Raw genomic sequence first — 17,435 nt, forward strand, 5'->3', positions numbered from 1 at the left:
CTTGATCATGTTTTGGTTTCAAGACTATGGCACATCTCCTACTGTAATTTGGGACTTAATTTATTATTCTTAGCTCATTCTCTTTCCACCACATTGGTATTTTTCTTATACCCTAAGTAGAAGACAGTGGCATGTGTAATTATGAGTTAATACAGTGTGGTGATATTGGCAACAGAAAACTGGGTAAAACTGGTATCAACATAAGTGTGTCACCCCCAATAGCATGGGTAATTAGGAATAAGAGGACAGATATACATGTTAACTTCATAAAAAAAGATCAGTGTTGGATCTACGTTTTCTCTTCTTTAATAATTTGGTTTAACCTTACTTAGCATGTCCTTCTCAAATATATCTATACAATATACTAAGCATCATTTTTTAATTGTTGGGAGACAGCTGTATGTCTCTACTTCTTCTACTCCCACACCAAAATCCTCACTCATCCTCTCTAATTACTAAAGTATTTGTGAAGTTGACTGGTGTTGAGCTGTGTTCGGCCACTATACCAGAAACCCTTAGAAGATAGTCAGGTCATCCAGAGAATTCGCATCACATTCTCTACTCAGGGGCTCTCCCACCAGCAATACATGAAGAATACTAGATATGGTTTAATTCTATAAAAATGGTACATAGGCTATAAGGACAATGCTGTGAAACAGGATGGGGAGTACACATACCACATATGTACTCTATTGTATGACTTTGGAGTCCTAATGATCTCACTCAATTTAAATTTTTATAAAAACTAAAAAGGGGGGCAGCCTGGGTGGCTCAGCAGTTTAGCGCTGCCTTCAGGCCAGGGTGTGATGTTGGAGACCCAGGATCAAGTCCCATGTCAGGCTCCCGCATGGAGCCTGCTTCTCCCTCTGCCTGTGTCTCTGCCTCTCTCTCTCTCCTCTCTGTGTCTCTCATGAATAAATAAATAAAATCTTAAAAAAAGAAAAAAAAAACTACAAATGACCTCTGTTTTAGATCCCATCTCTATCTACACATTAAACTGAAAGAAGACCTTGACAAAATGAGTGCTTTTATGAAATCAAATATAGAGACCCTTTTTGGCCACTTATTTCTCTCCTTAAGCATGTTGTGGAGTTGAGTCTCTGAGATGCACCCCTAGCCCCTGACCCAGACAGTCAGCTCAACTGCTGACCCTTCTCTCTTTCCTGAGCAGCTTGCAGGGCCAACTGCCCATAAGATTTTGCTTCAGTAGTGCTTTTCCTCATTTTCTCTCTTAGATCTGTTTCCTTTCATCCATCTTCGCCATGTCATGGAGTTAACTCCTTCTATGCCTCACATACAAGCTAGCCCAGACACGTTTGTGAAATTGCCAAAACCTGAATTATGTTCCTTTTCATTTGTTCTGTTCCTCCAGCCTCTTACTTCCTATCTCTTCCCTTTTCTGATGACCCTCTCCCAGTATCTTTGGATTAAGAGCCCATTAACTCTCTGCAAATCAATTTTGCAGCCTTAAGATATTTTTTATAAATAAATACAGTTGACCCCTGAACAACATAGGTTTGAACTGCACACATCTGGGGCGCCTGGGTGGCTCAGTGGGTGAGCATCTGCCTTTAGCTCAAGTCGTGATCCCAGGTTCTTCTCCCTCTGCCTATGTTTCTGCTTCTCTCTATGGGTCTCTCATGAATAAATTTTTAAAAAGGAAAAAAAAAAAAGGACCTGCACACTTTAACTTACCTAGGAATTTTTTTCGGTAGATACAGGACAGGCATGTAAATATATTTTTTTATTCCTTATGATGTTGTTGATAATATATTCTTTCCTCTGGCTTACTTTATTGTAGGAATATAGTATATAATACATAAGATATGTGAAATACATGTTAATCAACTGTTTATGTTATCAGAAAGACTTCCCGGTCAACAGTAGGCTATTAGTAGTTTGTTTTTAGGGGGTCAAAGCTATATGTGGATTTGCAGCTGTCAGTGACTCTAGACCCCACATTGTTCAGAAGTCAACCATAATTACTTCATTCCTACATCACCCTGTCCCTGCATTTGAAATTCACAGAAGAACTAAGTTATATGCCAAAGCCATGCAAATATGCATGTACTCTCTCATGACTTACTTTTCTTTCTTTCTTTCTTTCTTTCTTTCTTTCTTTCTTTCTTTCTTTCTTTCTTTCTTCTTTCTCTTTTTCTTTCTTTCTTTCTTTCTTTCTTTCTTTCTTTCTTTCTTTCTTTCTTTCTTTTTTTTTTTTAAAGATTTATTTATTTGAGACAGAAAGAGAGAGAGGTAGAGACACAGGCGGAGGGAGAAGCAGGCTCCACGCAGGGAGCCCCACGTGGCACTCGATCCTGGATCTCCAGGATCACATCCTGCGTGGAAGGCGGCACTAAACCGCTGAGCCACCCGGGCTGCCCCCAACTTACCTTTCTTGAAGTACATTTCTTGTGTTTCCTTGAGCTTGCATCCTAAATTATTATCCTCCAGGCCCCTCACCCCAAGCCTGCACATGCAAAGGTCCTTACAACTGGATACACCTATGCCAGACTCCACTGGAACCACAAACTTCACTGAATATAGGTTACCCTTTAATGGTACACAATCCTCTAATCGCATCAACATGTCGTTATTTTGGACAACTGAAGTTACGTTTCCTTGGGACGTCTGGGTGACTGAGCAGTTGAGCATCTGCCTTTAGCTCAGGTCATGATACCGGGGTCCAGGGATTCCCAGGGGGATCCTGCTTCTCCCTCTGCCTATATCTCTGCTTCTCTGTGTCTCTCATGAAAAAACAAATAAAATCTTTCTTAAAAAACATTTCCTTCATGCTAATATTTCTAATTTAAAAACCAAGATCCAGACCAAAGGGAGAGGAGCTGGGGAAAAAGGGTACTATGTGGTTTAGGGCTCGGTATCTAACAGAAGCAACAAGGGGACCATTTTTACCCTGCAGCCTTATTGAAATGATCCAGCACACAGAGAGGATTCCAAACTTTGGTGTATATAAGAGTATGAAAGAGCTTTTTTAAAAAGTTAACTTCTTTTCATCTCCTTCACCCCCATTAAGATTTAGCAATTCTCCACTGGGTCCCCAGGACATGTTTTCCCTGAGTGCTCTGGGGAATTGTGGCAGGTAGTCCACCCAGCGGACTCAGAGAACCCCCTGCTGGTTGGTGAGAAAATCGGCAAGAGAGAGGCTCTCAAAGAATTGATGATTTGTGAGCAGTGGCGACCTATAGGGAGCAGGACTCTTACCCTGATTTTTTTCAGCTTCCAATTGTTCTACCCCGTGCAGCACAGAACAAATGGGCATCCCTCCCCATGGCAATAGCCGCATCCCTGCTACAGAGATGTGAGGGAGCTTGAAGAAGAAATGAGCTGAGTTTCATTGTGTCATTGTTCTGTGTCAACCCAGACTGGACTTCACTGCAATACGCATCTGATGCCAGCTACTTGGGGTTACTGCAGATGCCACAAGTTAAGGGCTTAGTCTTCCACGAGACCGACCTCACTTTATTACTTTTTAAAAATATTATTTATTATTTATTTATTTATTTATTTATTTATTTATTTATTTATTTATCAGAAAGAGAGGGAGCACAATGTGCAAGGGGAGCAGCAAGCAGAGAGAGAAGCAGACTCTGAGGAGCAGGGAGCCCAGCAACGTGGGGCTGGATCCCAGGACCCCAGAATCATGGGGACCTGAGCCCCAGGACCTGAGCCAAAGGCAGATGCCACTCAGGTGCCCCTGAGACCATTCTCACTTTAGATGGAGCCTCCAGGCCCTCCTATATTTGACTGACTGGACATAAATTCAGAACTAACTACCACCACCTCAGGTCTGATCATTTTCCAGAATGACTCACAAAACTCCCGGGAAGTGCTCTACTTACTAATACAGTTTCGTTTATAAAGGATACACACAGGGTGAAGTCTGGGATGGTCTGGGAAACAGATCCTCTGTGATATTGTGATTTCTAATAATATATATTTGGACTTTTTCCCTGTGTGTGGCACAGAGCTCCTAAAACCTTTCGAATCACCTGTGACAAGAGTGATAAATGTATCTTATGTTAATAAGGTGAATTTAGAAAGGATCTAGGTGACCTAAGCGCGGGGCTTGGTTGCCAGGGGAACCAGTGGTGTGAGCAGAGGGTTGGAACTTTCAGCCCCACCCCCTGACCTCCAGGGAGGAAAGAGGCGCTGGAGGTTACAATTGATTGCCAATACTCTGTGATTTAATTAACCAGGGCTATGTAATGAAGCCTCCATAAAAACTCCAAAGGAAGGGGTTTGGAGCGCTTTCAGTTGGTGAACCTGTGGAGATCTGGGGAGAGCAGTGCTCCCAAGGTATAGAGGAGCTCTACATTCCCTCCCACATGCCCTGTGCATCTTCTATCTGGCTCTTCCTGAATTTTATTCTTTTACAATAACCCAGTAATCTAGTTAAGCAAATTATTTTTTGTGTGTTTTGTGAGCCACTTCAGCAAATTAACCAAACTCAACTTAGGCATCCTGGGAACCTCCCGTTTGGAGCCAGTCCATCAGAAGCACAAATAACATTCTAGACTTACTTGTGATTGATCTCTGAAGGGGAGTGCAGACTTTTGGGACTGAGCCCTTAACCTCTGGAGTCTGGTGCTACTTCCAGGTAAATAGTGTCAGGATTGAATTGAGCTGTAGGACACCCAGCTGGTGTCAAAGAATTGTTTGGTGCGGGAACCCCACCACATACACATTGGAATTGGAATTGTTACCTTCCATATCTTCTTCCCTTGGAATCAGGGATTATTACACTCCCAACCAATCAGTGTGCTCACCAATCAAGAAGCATCTCTGAGTTCTGGTGTCCAGAGATTTTACTGGGGTTTCATTATGTAGGAACAATTGCTTAAATTATTCATCATGTGATTGAAGTCAATTTCTAACCCCTTTTACTACCTAGAGGAATGGCTGGCCAGAAGTTCCAATCCCCTAAGCACAAGATTCGTCTTTCTGGTAACCAGCACCCCTCCTAGATAAGGGGCCCATCAGGAGTCATCATTGGCATTGGCAAAAAAAAGACACTCCAATCATCCTGTAAATTGCAAGGGTTTTTGCCAGGACCTGAGGCCAGAGGCCAGATATATTACTGTATCACAGTTGTAAAAGGCATAGATGTGTATGTGTGTATGTGTGTACCTCAGTGCACACTATACATACTGCTAGAGTCTGAAAACAGAAAAACAAGAGTGATGGGAAGGAAGTCGAAGAGTCCTCTAGGGTACAGTGTACCCAAGGTATAAAGTTTGAGACCTCCCTGGCAAGCATTTAAACAAGTAGAACCTTTCACCCTGAAAATGGCTTATAACATTCCTGCAAGCACCCTTTTCCTGCTTCCCATTCTTCTCTTCTTTTCTTTTTTCTGTTTTTTTTTTTTTTTTCTTTTTCTTTTTTGGCTTTTTCTTTAGTACTGTAATTGGTTGGAACAGACTGAAAAACTGTATGAGCCCATTAGGACCTTAATTACCTGTTAAAGATGAGAGCATCCAGTGAGGGACAACAGAATTTAATCCTTTGAGGGGAACTAATTGAAATTTCTCTTTTGAATCCATGCCCGAGTAGGTTGGGTGAGGACGTCAAACACAGAAACCTGGACTCAGACATCAGCGATACTAATGCCTTGGGGATGAGTTAGGACACAAAGAGGTTGCCCAGTGAAGGGAATGAGAAGTTCAAGTCCAGTTCAGTGCTTTTCTTTCCTCCTGAGCGGAGGCCTGTGTACTATGAATTGTGAGAATAAAAAGAACTATATAAATGCAGAGAAACATTATCATAATTACTTTTGGCATAGAAATATTTTTAGCTAATGTTATTTTAATAAGAGCTGCTGTCAAGGGGAGAAGGCAAATCATTTAAAGCAAAAGTTTGTTCTGATGTTCTCTGAATTAATGTCCCCCAGCCTGTTCTGCTGATTATTTCAAAGCCTGTGAAGCAGCAGCCTAATAGGGTAGCAAGCCTCTTACTCATTCCCAGGGATAATATTGGGCAACTCTCTACACCAGATATAGTGCTTAATATTGCAGGGAAAGGGGGAAGGTGATGGAGCAGTATCTGTCCTCAGGGAGCTTACAGTTTAGGGGTGTGAAGAGCCAGGCATCTGGACAACAAAAATACGAGGCGGAATGACAACTGGGTACAAGCAAGTTATGTGGGTACAAAAAGCAGGGCTCAGAAAATTGCAAGGACAGATGCAGAAACACTTCTTCCCAGGAAGGTCCCACTTGAACAGCTGCTTGAAGAGGCTGTGTGGAATCATATCAGGTTACAGAAGAAAGGGCAATCCAGGCCAAGGAGAGGTCCCAGACAAAGGCAGGGAGTTCTGAGAATGCATATGATTCAACATGTAAATATCAGGGAGTTTTGCCGTATAAACCTGATAAAATTGTATATCTTCAAAAACTCTGCAGAGACATATTGCAGGTTAGAAACACTTTTTTTTTTTTTTTTTTTTAACCAACTGAGACCCTATTCCAGGGCGACTATGCTACAATATTTGTGGCAGATTCCAGCAAACAGTTTTGCCAAGTTCTCCAGGTGATTGTGAAGCATGCTAAGGTCTGAAAACAGATGACACAACTCAGTGATTGTTTTCCTTCCTTCTGGTCAATTTCCCTTTCCCTGATCACATGGCTATTCACATTTTTCCCTTGTCTTCTTAAGCTTCCTGTCTACTGCCACCATTCTTTCTTTTGGCAGATAACTTCCTACACAGAGGAATAAATGTGGCCAAGGAGGAACCTTTCCAGCTTTTCTCACAATCCACGATGAAATCACCTCAAGGGTCCTTCTTCACCTCCTCTCCCTCCTATTTCCCAGCAAGAAGTGCCCTGCTTCTCTATAGTCCAATGGCTCCTTCCATTGTGTCTTCCACAATGTCTTCCAGGCTTTGCTCTGCCATTTATCTTATCTCCCAGGCATATCCCAGGCATTTTATCTCCTTCCTTACTGGCCCAATTCTCTCTGCTTATGAATGTGGGCAATTTCTAAAGAAAATAAAAATAACAACAACAACAAACTACTTAAGAACTACAAAAATCTTCTCTTTACTCTTACTTAAAAATTATCACTATCTCTCTTCACTTTTGATTGTCAAAATCCTTGAAGTCAGGAAAATAAAGTTGATATCAAAATTCAATGACAAATATTTGGTTCTAATTCTATTTGTGATTTCTATAGTTTTTTATTGTTTTGAATGTTTCCTGCATTTAAGTTTGGTCCGCCACTGATATCTGGACTCTTACCAATTCCTGATTCTCCTCTGTTCCTGACTTTTCTACTGTTTATTATCCTACACTTCTGGTCCTTGCTTCTCTGTTCTTTAATCTCTGTTTTACCTGCTTTAAATGGTTCGCTGGCTGATATTGGTAACTTATGTTCAACTATTGACTGTATCTTGTTTACTATTAAATCTATAGTTAAATTTCTGACCTCCATTCTGAAGTGAAACCCTAATTTCAGCTATCAGTTGGACATTTGCATACCAAAAAAGGACTCTTTATTCCTCTAAATTAATTTTTTAAATCTTAATTCATGGCAACTACTTAATATATCAGATCAAAAAGATGGAAGTAAGTTTAATCCTTTCATTTATTCCAAAATCCACATTTATTTTGTTTCCAAAGCCTATAAATTCAACTTCAGAAATGGTTATAAATTGTATTTTATTCAGTTGCATATCTGGGAGAATAATACCATGCTGAACAACCCTCCTGCTAAAACAAAAATAAAACCAACTCTCCTCCCATAAAAGTACTAGAATATACACACACCACCACCACCAGTATGATCAAAAAAGCCGGGAAAAAAACAAAACCAAAAACAAAAAACCAAAAACAAAAAACAAAAAACAAGGACTCCAAATATTGAACTTAATGAATACAGTATATAGGGGCACCTGGATAGTTCAGTCAGTTAAGCCTCTGACTCAATTTTGGCTCAGGTCATGATCTCAGAGTTGTGAGATCAAGCCCTGTGTTGGGCTCCTTGCTCAGCAGGGAATCTGCTTTAGATTCTCTCTCTCCATCTTCTTTTGCCCCTCCCCTGCCATACTCTCTAGAGAATAAATAAATATATCTTAAAAAATACAAAAAATATATATATAAAATAAGTGTATTTGCCATATTTAAAGCCTTAAATGATTGGATTAAAAATATGAACAAAAAGCAGTAGGCTGTAAAATTACCAAGTAGATTTCAAAAAGAACCAAATAGAACTTTCGTGATGTAAATATATAATTGAAATGAAAACCTCAATAAAAGGGCTATACAGGAGATCAGACACTGCTAAAGAGAGAATTAGGGAATTGGAAAATAGTTTTGAAGAAATTCTCAAGCCTAAAACACAGGGGAAAAAAAAAGAAGAAAATGTATTTTAAAAAAAAAATGGTAAAGGAATGTGAAAGATATAGACAGGTCTATTATATGTCCAGTTGAACTCCAGAAAGAGGATAGAGAAAAAATGGGAGAACAAAGGAGAAAGGCTGGACTATTTAAGAATTGATTAAAACTTCTAATCCTCAGCTTCAGGAAGGAGTAGAAACAAGAAAATTTTACCTAAATGTCATCATACACTAAACAAAAAGACAAATATATGATCTTAAGAATAGTCAGAAGGAAAAAATAAATGACCTCCAGAAGAAGAACTAGAATGACTTATGATCCTCAAGTTCAAAGTCCAGTAACAACTGTAAATTTAATTCTTTCCCTGACTCCTCCAGCTTCATTTATTCCTCCTTCACTTCTCACCTGATTTATATTGTACATACCTCCAGGTTCCTATTCTCCCTCTTTACATTGTATTCCACTCAGCTGCCCATTATATCATCCCCATATTGCCAAAATCCCTATTAATGTAATCATTCCACTCTGTTCCTTAGGATTTCTGGTTTCCTACTGCAAACACAATAAGTTACAAGTTGTTTATTTCAGAATTCAAGGCCATTTTCAAACTATTTCAGCAGACATTTTTCATTTACAATTTTCCGCAGTTCCCCTGAGCTCCTGCATCACTGAACTTCTCACCAGATCTTGAGTTCACAGGCTCCAAATCTTTGAAAATACTATCCTTTCTTTTTTTCTTTTTTTTTTTTTTTACTATCCTTTCTTTAAGATCTGTTCACTACATCCTCTAAGGCTACTTTTCCTTCCTTGCCTATTAGCATCAACCTATTAGTCTGTGAGGGCTGTCAAAACACACAGCCCTCAAAAGGAAAAGCACAAATTGGGGGGCTCAAACAACAGAACTTAATTTTTCTTGCAGATCTGGCAGCTAGAAGCCCAAGATCAGGTGTCAGCAGCATCGGTTTCTATATTGTCTCTCCTTGGTATGTAGATGGCTGCCTTTTTGCTGTGTCCTTTCATGTTTATTCCTCTGTTCCTGTGCCCTCATGGTATTTCTTTCTCTTGTTGTAAGGACACCAATCCTATTAAAATTAAACCACAGTCTCACTCTTATGATGTCATTTAATTTTAATTACCTCCAGAGATGGGGGAAGACATAATTCAGTCCCTAATGAAGGAAAGCAATATATGCCAGTTTGGCATGTGGATTATTTTGAGTCAAAGGTAATCAACACCCAACAGACTCAAGAAAAACTTTTATCTCTCTCTTAACTACTTAAAAATAATTTAGATAGGGGGCTGGACCCAGAAAGAGAGTTATTACCAGAGATAACTTTTTATCTGAAGACCTATCTATATGGCAGGAAAATATCTAATTACCAAGCATCTGCTTCTTTTTATGGCTTTGTGAATTACCCTCCTCCCCTTTGAAGCCCCAGGCCCTTATCCAATTCCTTAGCTCAGGATGGCATGTGAGCCTCAATAGCCCAACTTATCCTTGGATCTCATATTTTTTATGGGGCTCCCATATGTACATAATAAAACTTGTTTTTCTCCTATTGATCTGTCTTACACCAACTTGATTAATAGACCAGCCAAAAGAACTTGGAAGGGTAGAGGAAAAAAATTTCCTCCCCTACAATAACAACCTCTCCTTTCCTTTGAGAATCCAGTTTCTCTGAATTATCCTCTGAATCTTTTCCTGAAGAGCCTCAGCACTGTTTTATCCTGTCCAGTAGTAGATATTTTTCACAACAGAGTGACTGTACTCATAACTATGAGTGATAGTATACATATGTAAAACTCAAGAACTTTGAGCCCTTTGGGGACAGGGACGATATATACCCTTCTAATTTGAATCCACAGAATCTAGAATGCCTGTTTTATAAAAATTACTCAATAAAAGTGCAAGTAATAGATAGAAAAAAATCAAGTGCCTGAAGTATGAATTTGATCTATTGTGGTGTTGTTTATAGTTTAAAGGAATACTCTCCTTTAGGCAAAAAAACTCAATCAATATATGCTACTTTCTGTGCAAGTGATTAAAATTTACTATCCATGTATGCACACCTACAAATCTCTTGTACCCGTGGTAACTGGACAAGCTTCACATTAGGTATGTAGACACTGTTCCAAAGGGGGTTGGGGGTGGGGGGAGGTGGTGAGTAGAAGGAACCACTGTAGGCAGCATATTCTTTGTTCCTCTTGCATAATGCATGTAGATTATGAATGATTTTGCCCCTCGGGATGAGGCACTTAATAGCTACAGCATAGGTTAACTTTTAGGATGTGCTTACCTATAATTTACCTAACATAGCCTTCCAAAATTGCTTTTTTTTTTCTTGTATCCTGTGCTCCCTTAAATTGTTTTGCTGTTGGTAGGACTGTAGATCAAGATGAAGGAAAATTGTGGGGGTACAGGGGATGGTGCCCCCTGGTATTTTCTTTCTTCAGGAGATTCTACATACTAGATGAAGTTAGCTTTTGGAGCAGTCAGAATTTTGGAAAGTAGATTCCACTGGTAGATATTCTCTCATCTGTACAGAGGTGGGGAAGGCTACCTGTAACTGAGATCCTTCTCATTTTCATTGTCACTTATGACAAATATGAAATTAAAAGATGTCTACAACAGCCTGCTTTAAGATACAGGTTTTATTATTATTCAGAGATGGTGAGGCCAACAGATCAGGAGAAGGTTGCCACCCAAAAGGTGATTTGTTATTCATGGTTCCCAACAGGTTTCCCACACCATAAGGGGGCCACACAGGGAAGTACCAGTTTCCATCAGGAGGCAGAGGGTATGAAGGAAAAAATGTGAGCAAGAGCCTTTACTATCATTTCTGTAGGAAAAAATGGGTATGATGGGGCTTAGGTTTGGCTAATTTGGATAGTTTCAACAGGCTCTGTCTGGGGTATAGGAACTGGGTTGTCTGGTCCCAGGCCCTGGGGGATAAAGGAAGGTGGATAGTGGTCCTGAGGATGACCGTCTGATAGAGGAGGTCATTCAGGGTGTGCACTCTGGTTTGATTAGCTCGTATACGAATGGTGGGCTCACAGACAAGTCCATTCTTATCTCTAGGAACTGGGTAGCCCTGAGAGGGATAGTCCCTCCAGGGTCAGCAAGCTCCCAGATGTCAAATCAGCAAAATAAAAAGACACATTTTATACACAACCCTTGAAGCTCAAACTCAAAAAAACTTGGGAAGTTTTCAATTTTTCTATGAGAGAAAATGGAAGATAAAATAAATTGGCAGAATGGGATGGACAAAAAATGAAATCTCTCTTCCAATAAAGTTGTGTCTCTATCTTCAAAAAGGGGTTAGTCAAACAGGTCCATGGATAGATGGACAGCTCAGTGGCTAGATCTGCCACAGGCAGCAATAGCACCCCCACCCATAAACCCACCTGATGCTGTCTTCTCTGGGGCATCTCTTAATTTTATAAGAAAATAGTTGCTATAATATCTTGCAGTCTTTGCTTCCTCTGAACATAAAGATTAGAAAACCCTGATTTTTTTTTATTAAAAAATAAACTGAAACACCAAAACTTAATGTCCTGGTGGGAGTTTAGTACAATAAAAAAAATAAGTAGATAAAGCTCACCTCAGAACATCACTTGACTTGATAAGGGTAATTTGCACATTTCCATTCCACGCAGTCCTTTCTGGGCCGGCACATTTCTTCTCTGCTGTCTGTCCCTTTGGCACCCTGCAAAGCAGCTGCTTATCTGATTCCTTCTGCACACTCGTTGCTGCTGAGAAAATACATCGCACATCCTGCCTTGCATGTGTTGCCTTGAATTATCTTTCCGTTTTACCACTTGCTGGAAAAACTGCATCTCAGCAGTGCCCCAGCTCCCCTGGGAAAGACATTCATCAACACAGACCTGTTTTTCCCCTTAGGTGCCTGTCCATTTTGGTGCCTCTTATTAAGCCTCATAGGTTCCTATTCATCAAAATCATGCCAAGGAAGCCTTGAATTCTTTCTGAGGTGCATATTCAGCAGAATGCCAAGGAAGAGTAGAGACACACAGAAAGCACTGAGAGAATGTGCAAATTAGGCTACCTATTTTTATTCAAAAGCCCCAAAAATACAAAGGAATGAATTGGAGTTTTAAATAAAACCCATCCCTGACTCATTAGGAGCTCCATGCCTACCCTTCTCTGTAATTAACTATCCAAAGAAGCAGGGAACTTAATAGTAGAAAACAAAGTTAGGAATATCCTAAGGGTTGCAATTCAGTAGGGAAGGATGCATAGGCTTTGGTTTATCTACCTACCTACTAGCTACCTACCTCCATAGAATACCTAACACATTTGAAATAAATGTGAATGGGAGAATGTCGCTCGTCATATTAAAAAATATTAGAAGAAAAGGATACTATGATCAGAACTGTGATCTTGGAATCACTTTGAATTTGAGTACATGTCCAGTGTAATAGATTACCTAGGAATTGAACTGTAATCAGGTTTTGGAAGATGTTAATAATTATACTATTTTTAGAAGAAATAATTACTGGGCAATGAGGACACATCTTGTAGTTCCATAATGGCTGGAGGGGAATGTCATCATTGATAGGAAGCTAAAAGACAGGACTCTTCTCCTGAGGGGGGATGTAATAAATATACTTGAACAGCTAAAGAAAAAATGGCACCTTTCCACCTTCTAGGAGCCCTTCTTGTGCATGTGTTGAATCTCTTTGCAGAGTATGCTGGCCTTGATTGGAGGCTCAGTTGATGAGGGGGAAGTGGTGAGTTGTGTGCTGGGACAGGTGAGTGTAATTCCTATGGTTCTCATGTGCAAAGTTTCTGAAGTCACTGGGCTTAGTGATTGACATGGAGAATGGTTTTTGTCTAAAGTGGAAGAGTGGCATCAGACTATAGGATGGAAAGACCGTGGTTCTTCAGGAAACAGAGAAAAGAGGAAAGTTTCAAGTGGAAGAAACAGTGGATATAATTTTGGCTTTCTCTTTAGGCAAAGTTTGAAGATTGCTTTCTATCTCTAATATCTGTCTACAGAATGTTACCTTGATAAATGAGGTGACAAGTATCGGTGATGGTGCTGATGATTCTCTTTGAGGGACGAAGCAAGAGAAGCATGGAGAATGCACCTGGAGTCCATGTTATTGGTTATTAGTTCTCCAGGGAGATTAGCTGGGACAATAGAGAAGCAAATCTACCAGAATTTTTTTTTTTCTCCCATCTTGACATAACCTTTTTTTCCCTGGAATTTGTTTTTTGCCTGTATGGCTTTGAGATGAGACACTCTCTATCATGTTCTTATAAACAGCATTGGATATTGGACGCACACGGAACTATCTCCAGGCCCCAGAAAATCATTGAAGGTGGCCTCTGCCTGGATCTACGTGATTTTCATCAGTTCCACCATGGACTATGCTTTCTAGAAATATATATCCTGTAATTATTTAGGTTACTCAGAAGTGAATATAGAATTTGCAAATAAGGAGCCTATGAGATGAAATTTGAGATTCTAAAATGAAATCAAAACGGAAAGAATTGGAAGAGATTGTTTCATGGATTACATTCATATAGATTTAAAGGATTGCTATTTGAATGTGTACCTGTACCCTCCATACCCAGAACATAGTCTGTGCTCCAAGTTCATTTGACTCAGGGGTAAAGATATTTCTGCATTTAAAATTTTTACACTTGCTTCATACTGTGCTAGATAAAATGGGAAATAAAAAGGGGGAAAACATTAGCAGAAAGTTTCTGAAGACTGAGAAATGGTCTCTGGGTATCAACTTCCTTTTCATTTCCTTCAATTTATGCTAGTGAAAAGTTACCCTAGAAGAGTGGCACGTGGGGATCCCTGAGTGGCTCAGTGGTTAGCGCCTGCCTTTGACCCAGGGCATGATCCTGGAGTCCTAGGATCGAGTCCCACACCAGGCTCCCTGCATGGAGTCTGCTTCTCCCTCTACCTGTGTCTGCCTCTCTCTCTCTCTCTGTCTCTCATGAATAAATAAATAAAATCTTTAAAAAAGAAGAAGAGTAGCACATAAGGGAGCCTTGGGTGCCTGACGATCTCTGACTCAATTCAGGTGATCGCTTCTCAGCCTTTTGGCTAAGATCAAGTGTGATTCAATTCAGGTGTACATTCAAATCCCCCTCACCCATCTCCCCATAAATATCACCCAATACGCAACAAACGTCTTGTCATATGTGCCTTTCAAAACAAGGCAAACAAGGACATAAGCTTAGCTCACTCTTGGAGCAAAGTTTGCCGATTGCTTTTTATCCCTAACTTCCTCTTTAGTGCTAGAATTTTACCAGGATAAATAAAGCAGAATTCTTCTGTACTCCAGGTAAAAACAAAGTTTGCCGTCAGAACTGCAGATTATCGTGCTGGCATTTTCTGTCCTCCCATCAAATGGCCTCTGCCTCTGTACAGTGTGTCTCACTGTCAGCCGAGTCACTAAGAAGCCAGGAACCAGGCAGCTGCAGGACCTGCCCTTCTCAGGCCCTCTGCCTTCTCACATCTTCCACCAGAAGCTGCTCGCTGAATGACTCCAGTGCTTCCTACCAGCTCAAAAATTGTAGTCCCAAGTTTCTGTCAGGTCTAATTGCAGAAGTTTTTTATGTTGGCTATTCTCTCAAAGACATGTAAGAAATGCAAGAGTCACAATAGAACACTCTTTTGAGATGGAGTCACTTTCATGAAAGGGATTAGGATCCAGTTTTGCCATTTCAGTTGATGGACTTTCAGAGGAGTGCCTGGGAAGAAGTCTTCTGGTTCCCAGTATTTTCAACCATGTTTTTGTTTTGTTTTGTTTTGTTTTGTTTTGGAGACAAGCAAAGTTTCTTGCAAAACAAATTTTTTTTTCCAAAAATTTTTTTAAAAAGGCTTCTCAGAGGCACCTGGGTGGCTCAGTGTTTGAGCATCTGCCTTTGGCTCAGGGTACTGGGATTGAGTCCCACATCAGGCTCCATGTGGGAAGCCCACTTCTCCCTCTCCCTGTGTCTCTGCCTTTCTCTCTCTCTCTGTCTCTCATGAATGAATGAATGAATGAATGAATGAATAAATAAATAAATAAATAGGTTGCTCAAGGATAGTCATAAAACTTTATTACTTTTTTCCCCTTAAAACCTTATCTTAAGACATTTGAGGCTGTAGGTCAATGGAAAGAGACTCCAAATTTTCTTATTCTATGTGAACGTGTGGCTGTTCTGAATGTGTACGTCTGAATGTGTGTTTAATCCATTTGCAGATGGAGTTATTTAAGCTACTCTCCACTTATCTAAGTGATGATCACTTTGTGGGAGTTGCAAAGTGTGGAAAGCAAGGATGAGCTTTTAAATACGTATTTTGTAAAAAGTTGATCTGGGTATCAAACTGGTTTGATACTTTTCTATTGATAGAGATTGCTTCTCTATTGATACAAACCCTGCCAGTCGCCTTCCAGCAGGCTCCCATGCACATTCATACACTCACATGCAGACTCTGGAGGGAACCCTGCTTCCAGTGGTCAGAATTAATTTCAAGAATGCTGATTTTTAATCTGTCCTGCAATTTGCAGCCCAGCTATGGCGGTAAGAGCTGAGCAGGAGGGACGTGCCACCATCCCAGCCTCTACAGGTTGGTAACACAGTAGAAGCAAAGAGAAAAAAATGAGTCCAAAAGAAAGAGAAGGAGCAGCAGGGGTTCTGGATTTCCGAATCCGCTCAGGTTCCAAGATCCTGTGTTTTGATAAAGAGCCTCAAGAGACTAATAGATGCTGTATTTTCAGTCTGATTTGTGAGATTTTTCTGTTTGTTTTTGTTCTTTGCTTTGTGTTTTGTCTTTTTCATCAGAGACATTTTCTCTCTTGTCTCAGAAAATTATGGCGTAAAACTTCTAGGAACTTAACACTGAAGCTTAAGTTGAATGAAGGGCAGAAATTTAGCAGGAAACTCACCAGTCTGAAAGCACTGTTTTGACTGACAAAAATACAAGATAGGGAAACATCTAAAAAGAGAAAATAGGGATGCTTGGGTGGCTCAGCAGTTGGGCGTCTGCCTTGGGTTCAGGTGTGATCCCGGGATCCTGGGATGAAGTCCCTCGTGAGGCTCCCTGTAGGGAGCCTGCTTCTCCCACTGCCTATGTCTCTGCCTCTTTTTGTGTATCTCTTGTGAATAAATAAAATCTTTAAAGGAAATAAATAAATAAAAATAAAAAGAGAAAATACTTTGTTTTCTCCAGAACTACCTGATATCATCTTCCAAATTTGAGTCCTTTTATTTGAAAATGGATTTTTTTTTAAAACAGCATTTGTTTATTTCCAATTGTACCTGCATGCAGTTCAAAGCTCCAAGTTAGTTCTTTCTACAAGTCTTGTTACAAAAAACAGCATCCTGACCTTCTCCCTTTTTTAATTCCCCAAAAGCAACACTTTTCAACCCTTCAACTGATGTTCTTTGAATGTACCTACCTATCTCTAAAGAACATGCATTTATTTCTGTTAGATTTTTCAGTTTTAGATATTACCAGTCAACTCCCCTCTATCAGAGATTAGCTGTCCTTGCCCAGCCCCTCACCCTAAGTACAGACATATGTTACAGTCCTCTTGTTCACACAATCTGCCATTACACTTGTATTATGATTTCAGTTACAGTATTCTGTGTTTATACAATGACTCAACAAACATACTCTACAGCTAAACCACAATTGCTTTTATTTTCCTCCATATCATGTTTTGCTTCCCTGGAGTTAATAATTATTTTCCTTTCTTTGCTGATTGACCTGTTTTTTTGTTTTGTTTTGTTTTGTTTTTGTTTTGGTGTGTGTGTATGTGTGTGTGTGTGTGTGTGTGTGTGTATTTTAATTAAAAATAAACCTTGAGGGGCCCCTGGTGGCTCAGTCAGTTGGGTGTCAGACTCTTGATCTTAGCTCAGGTCATGGTCTCAAGGTCATGGGATTGAGCTCCACAGCAGGCTCCATGCTCAGCACAGAGTCTGCTTGTCCCTCTCCCTTCTCCCATCCCCTGATAGTGCTCTTTTATTTTCTCAAATAAAAAAATTTTAAAAATATATACATTTTAAAAAATGAACCCTGAGCCTCTCATCCAGTGGTAAATCTACACAACATGTTCAAC

At 40.0% G+C, this 17,435-nt stretch overlaps 1 long non-coding RNA gene across 1 annotated transcript in view; it reads right to left on the minus strand.

The window, feature by feature from the left end:
- Nucleotides 1-4,706, minus strand: part of LOC111090287 — an 87,597-nt gene extending 82,891 nt beyond the window's left edge. The window contains exon 1 of the long non-coding RNA XR_005371469.1: nucleotides 4,539-4,706. This is a non-coding gene — a long non-coding RNA (uncharacterized LOC111090287). The remainder of the gene's footprint in view (nucleotides 1-4,538) is intronic.
- Nucleotides 4,707-17,435: the final 12,729 nt, after the last annotated feature.

Source organism: Canis lupus, chromosome 16 (genome assembly GCF_011100685.1).
Source record: "Canis lupus familiaris isolate Mischka breed German Shepherd chromosome 16, alternate assembly UU_Cfam_GSD_1.0, whole genome shotgun sequence".
Lineage (NCBI taxonomy): Eukaryota > Metazoa > Chordata > Mammalia > Carnivora > Canidae > Canis > Canis lupus.